Consider the following 6247-nt stretch of genomic DNA (forward strand, 5'->3'; position numbering starts at 1 on the left):
GCGGGCAAGGGTGGGGGGGGGGAGGGCCCCACGCCCTGATCCTCCCCCGAGCCGGGCAGAATTTGCCCTGCCAGGACCTCATTGACCCTTTCGGGGCCGGGTTTAACCCCTCAAGGCCCTGATTTATCCCCCAGGGCTCCATTTCCCCTTCCAGGACATGGATTTACCCCCTCAGGACCCATTTACCACACCCAGAGCCTTGATTTCTGCCTCCAGGACCCTGATTTATCCCCTCAGGACCTCATGTTTAGTTCCAGGACCCCATTTAATCCCTCAGGGGCCTTCTTTACCCCCCTCAGGACCCCATTTACCCTTCCAAGACCCCACTTACCCTTTCAGGACCATGTTTTCCATGGAAACCGAACCATAAAGGCCCAGCAACTTCCACAGGAACCGATGGAAAAAGGTGTGTGCCGCTGTCTTTCCAGACGATTCCATGGGTGAGGGTCTTCAGGAGCAGCGCTGACACATCCCAAACCCAGTGCTCCTGTCACCCTGAGGGAGTAAATGGGGCCCTGAGGGGGTAAATGGGGGATAAATGGGGTCCTGAGGGGGTAAATGGGGTCCTGAGGGGATAAATGGGGTCCTGTAGGGGTAAATGGGGACCTGAGGGGGTAAATGGGGACCTGAGGGGGTAAACGGGATCCTGATGTGGTGAATCCGGCCCTGAGGGAGTAAATCAGGCTCCTGAGAGAGAAAACAGGGTCCTGAAGGGGTAAATGGGGGATAAATGGGATCCTGAGGGGTCCTGAGGGGGTAAATCAGGATTCTGAGGAGATAAATGGGATTCTGAGGGGGTAAATGGGGTCCTGAGAGATGAAATGGGGTCCTGAGGGGATAAATGGGGGATGAATAGCATCCTGAGGGGGTAAATGGGATCCTGAGGGGGTAAATGGGATCCTGAGGGGGTAAATGGGATCCTGAGGGGGTAAATGGGATCCTGAGGGGGTAAATGGGATCCTGAGGGGGTAAATGGGATCCTGAGGGGGTAAATGGGATCCTGAGGGGGTAAATGGGATCCTGAGGGGGTAAATGGGATCCTGAGGGGGTAAATGGGATCCTGAGGGGGTAAATGGGATCCTGAGGGGGTAAATGGGATCCTGAGGGGGTAAATGGGATCCTGAGGGGGTAAATGGGATCCTGAGGGGGTAAATGGGATCCTGAGGGGGTAAATGGGATCCTGAGGGGGTAAATGGGATCCTGAGGGGGTAAATGGGATCCTGAGGGGGTAAATGGGATCCTGAGGGGGTAAATGGGATCCTGAGGGGGTAAATGGGATCCTGAGGGGGTAAATGGGATCCTGAGGGGGTAAATGGGGGATAAATAGGGCCCTGAGGGGGTAAATCAGGGCCTTGAGGGGGCTAATGGGACCCTGAGGGGGTAAATGGGATCCTGAGGGGGAAAAGAGGATCCTGAAATGGTAAATCCATCCCTGAGGGGGTAAATCAGAATTCTGTGGGGGTAAATGGGGTCCTGAAGGGGTAAATGGGGCCCTGAGGGGGCAAATGGGATCCTGAAATGGTAAATCAGGGCATGAGGGGGTAAATGGGATCCTGAGGGAGTAAATCAGGGTCCTGAGGGAGTAAATCAGATCCTGAGGGGGTAAATGGAGCCTGAGGGGGCAAATGGGGTCCTGAGGGGGTAAATCAGGATCCTGAGGGAGTAAATCGGGTCCTGAGGCGGTAAATGGGGTCCTGCAGGGGTAAATGGGGTCCTGACGGAGTAAATGGGATCCTGAGGGGGTAAATGGGGGGTAAATGGGATCCTGAGGGGGTAAATGGGGGGTAAATGGGATCCTGAGGGGGTAAATGGGGGGTAAATGGGATCCTGAGGGGGTAAATGGGGGGTAAATGGGATCCTGAGGGGGTAAATGGGATCCTGAGAGGGTAAATGGATCCTGAGGGGGTAAATGGAGCCTGAGGGGGCAAATGGGGTCCTGAGGGGGTAAATCAGGATCCTGAGGGAGTAAATGGGATCCTGAGGGGGAAATCGGCTCCTGAGGGGGTAAATCAGTCTCCTGATGTCTCCCGTCCACTCCAGTCCCCGAGTAGCAAAGACAACCCCGTGTGATTAAAGCAGAAAGGACTCAAGGTTCAAATCGTCACAAATTAGTGCTACTTCCTCATCAACATATTTCAATGTTAACACCACATTTTAGTCCTTACAAGAGCAAATTGATTTACCTTATCTCGACTTCCTGAGCAGAACAGAAGGTCTGCGTTACCAGACCACCTTTTGGAGGATGTTCCGGGCTCTGCATCCCACAGCTGTTCCCATAACATTCCAGAGGGGGTGTCTTGGCACCAATTTCACCCAGCAGATTGACGACCAGAGCTTGGGTATTGTATTTCATGCCACCACAAAAGGTGAGGCAGATTTTTCCTTCCGTGTTAATTCCTAAATTTCACCCCTTTTCTCCGTGGATTAAAAATGTTTCCCGACATTACCTCATGAAGGCAAAATGATCTTTTTTTTTATTTTAAGCACTTCACCACAAATTAAAATGCTGCAGTCCCTGACACACACACACAACCAAACCATCAAGGCCTGGTAAATTCCAAAGAAACCAAAGCATCAAGGCCTGGTTTAAATTCCACACAAACCAAACCATGAGGGCCCGGTGACTTCCTGGTGGGGTTTCCATGGTGACACATTCCCAGCCCAGCGCTCCTGGTGCCCTGAGAGGGTAAATGGGAACCTGAGGGGGTAAATCAGGATTCTGAGGGGGTAAATGGGGCCCTGAGGGGGTAAATGGGGTCCTGAGGGGGTAAATGAGGTTATGAGGGGGTAGATGGGATCCTGAGGGGGGAAAATAGGGTCCTGAAATGGTAAATCCGTCCCTGAGGGGGTAAATGGGGTCCTGTGGGGGAAAAGAGGGTCCTGAAATGGTAAATCTGTCCCTGAGGGAGTAACTCAGGATTCTGAGGGGGTAAATCAGGATTTGGAGGGGGTAAGTGGAATTCTGAGGGGGAAAATGGGGTCCTGAGGAGGTAAATGGGGTCCTGAGGGTGTAGATGGGATCCTAAAGGGGTAAATCAGGATTCTGAGGGGGTAAGTGGAATTCTGAGGGGGAAAAGGGGGTCCTGAGGGGGTAAATGGGGCCCGGAGGGGGTAAATGCGATCCTGGGGTGATAAATCAGAGCCCTGAGGGGATAAATGGGGTCCTGAGGGTGTAGATGGGATCCTAAAGGGGTAAATCAGGATTCTGAGGGGGTAAGTGGAATTCTGAGGGGGTAAATGGGGTCCTGAGGGGTTAAAGGAGGTCCTGAGGGGGTAAATGGGGCCCGGAGGGGGTAAATGCGATCCTGGGGTGATAAATCAGAGCCCTGAGGGGATAAATGGGGTCCTGAGGGAGGAAATGGAGTCCTGAGGTGGCAAATCAGGGTCCTGAGGGAGTAAATGGAGTCCTGAGGAGTAAATGGAGTCCTAACCCTAACCCTAATGGGGTTCTGAGGGGGTAAATGGGGCCATGAGGGGATAAATGGGGTCCTGAAATGGTAAATGAGGTTCTGAGGGGGTAAATGGGGTCCTGAGGGGGTAAATGGGGCCGTGAGGGGATAAATGGGGTCCTGAGAGGGTAAATGAGGTTCTGAGGGGGTAAATGGGGTCCTGAGGGGGTAAATGGGATCCTGAGGGGGTAGATGGGATCCTGAGGGGGAAAAGAGAGTCCTGAAATGATAAATCCGTCCCTGAGTGGGTAAATCAGGATTCTGAGGGAGCAAATGGGCTCCTAAGGGGGTAAATCAGGATTCTGAGCGGGTAAGTGGGATTCTGAGGGGGTAAATGGGGTCCTGAGGGGGTAAATGGGGGGTACATATTGTCCTGAAGGGGTAAATGGGGGATAAATATGGTCCTGAGGGGGTAAATGTGGTCCTGAAGGGCTAAATGGAGTCCTGAAAGAGGGAATATCTGGCAGGCAATTCAGGAAAGCTGCACCCTCCTGGTAGCTCAGCCCATGGAGAAAGGAAGAGGATAACGTGCAGCCAGGAGTTTGGGATCAAAGGAGGCTGCGTGTCCCGAACCCTCGAGAGAGAAACCCCACGGGGCTGTGCCCCAGTGGGCTCTCTGCCTTTATTGGAATGGAGGTGCAGGACTCGTCTGTCTCCTTTATGGACTCTGCCTTTTCCTAGCGGGATTTTCTGCACAAAACCCAACCATCAAAGGCTCAGGATCTTCCAGGGAAACCAAACTATCAAAGCCCAGTAACTCCCTGGTGAGATTTCCATGGTGACACATTCCCAACCCAGCGCTCCTGGTGCTCTGAGGGAGTAAATGGGGTCCTGAGGGGGAAAATGGGAGCCTGAGGGGGAAATGGGATCCTGAGGGGGAAATGGGGTCCTGAGGGAGTAAATGGGATTCTGAGGGAGTAAATGGGGCCCTGAGGGGGGAAATGGGATCCTGAGGGGGTAAATGGGGTCCTGAGGGGGAAATGGGATCCTGAGGGGGTAAATGGGATCCTGAGGGGGTAAATGGGATTCTGAGGGAGTAAATGGGGTCCTGAGGGGGAAATGGGGCCCTGAGGGAGTAAATGGGATCCTGAGGGGGTAAATGGGATCCTGAGGGGGTAAATGGGGTCCTGAGGGTGTAAATGGTGTCTTGGGGTGGTAAATCAGGGCTCTGAGGCGGTAAATGGGATCGTGAAGGAGTAAGGGAGGTCCTGAGGCGGTAAATTTACATGCTGAGGTGGTAAATAAGACCCTGGAAGGGGAAATGGTGCCTTCAGGGGGTAAATCAGAGTTCTGAAGGAGTAAATGGGTCCCTGAGGGTAAATGGGTCCGTGAGGGAGTAGATCAGACTTTTGAAGGGGTAAATGGGGTCCTGAGTGGGTAAATGGGCCTTAAGGGGGGTAAATGAAGGTCCTGGCAGAGTAGAAGTCACCCCAATGGGGATAAATATTGATGAAGTTCTATAACGAACGAAACAAAGCATTTTAAGGTTACATTTAAGAGCATTTTATTTCCTCCAGTTTCACGACACCCAGACTCAGATTTCCTCGGGGTGGCATTTGCGCAGCCAGGATCTCGTTCGCCCTTTCAGGAGCATGTTTTACCAGGCAAACCACACCCTAAGGGGTAGGTAACTTCCAAAGAAACCAAAGCCATAAAGGCTGCGTAACTTCCAAAGAAACCAAAGCCATAAACGCTGGGTAAGTTCCAAAGAAAACAAACCATGGAGGCTGATTGACCTCCTGGTGAGCTTTCCACAGTTCCATATTCCAAACCCAGTCCCCCTGTCACCCTGAGGGGATAAATGAGGTCCTGAGAGGGTAGATAGGGCCCTGAGGGGGTAAATCAGGGTCCTAAGGTGGTAAATGGGATCTTGAGGGGGAAATGGGGTCCTGTGGGGGTAAATGGGATCCTGAGGGGGTAAATGGGGTGGGGAGCGTGGGGGGGTAAATGGGGTCCTGCGGGGGCAAATGGGATCCTGAGGAGGAAATGGGGTCCTGAGGGGTTAAATGGGATCCTGAGGGGGTAAATGGGGCCCTCAGGGGATAAGTGAGGTCCTGAGGGGGAAAATGGGACCCTGAGGGGGGAAATGGGGTCCTGAGGGGGTAAATGGGATCCTGTGGGGGCAAATGGGATCCTGAGGAGGAAATGGGGTCCTGAGGGGGTAAATGGGATCCTGTGGGGGCAAATGGGATCCTGAGGAGGAAATGGGGTCCTGAGGGGGTAAATGGGATCCTGAGGGGGTAAATGGGGTCCTGAGGGAGTAAATGGGATCCTGAGGGGGTAAATGGGGGCCTGAGGGGGTCAATCAGTCTCCTGAGGTCTCCCATCCACTCCAGTCCCCGAGTAGCAAAGACAACCCCATGTGATTAAAGCAGAAAGGACTCAAGGTTCAAATCGTCACAAATTAGCGCTACTTCCTCATCAACATATTTCAATGCAAACATCACATTTTATTTTTTATCAGAACAACTTTATTTACCTTATCTCGACTTCCTGAGCAGAACAGAAGGACTGCGTTGCCATTTGTAGCGGGTTGGGTTCGTTACCGGGCAGAAACAGCGATTTGGTGCTGTGGTTTGGCCCAAAATACTCATTCCTGTTTACCTTCTGTGAGATAAGAATTAGGAGAAAAGCAAAGCAAGCACCAACCTTGAAAGAATCGAAGGAAGTTTATTAACAGATCTAAAAGAGGGAAAATAAAATCAGACCACACCTTCAGAACTCTCCTCCTCCCCCCACCTTCCTCCCCTCTCCCACTGACAATGTAAAAAGACAACCCTTGAGATGTTCAGTCTGTT

At 52.3% G+C, this 6247-nt stretch overlaps 1 long non-coding RNA gene across 1 annotated transcript; it reads left to right on the forward strand.

The window, feature by feature from the left end:
• The first annotated feature begins 2613 nt into the window (after positions 1-2613).
• On the forward strand, positions 2614-5325 carry LOC108448854. Its single transcript, XR_001864892.1, has 3 exons — positions 2614-2686; positions 3917-4213; positions 4967-5325. It is a non-coding gene; the product is annotated as an uncharacterized LOC108448854 (long non-coding RNA).
• Positions 5326-6247: the final 922 nt, after the last annotated feature.

Source organism: Corvus brachyrhynchos, unplaced genomic scaffold (assembly GCF_000691975.1).
Source record: "Corvus brachyrhynchos isolate BGI_N302 unplaced genomic scaffold, ASM69197v1 scaffold579, whole genome shotgun sequence".
Classification (NCBI taxonomy): Eukaryota; Metazoa; Chordata; class Aves; order Passeriformes; family Corvidae; genus Corvus; species Corvus brachyrhynchos.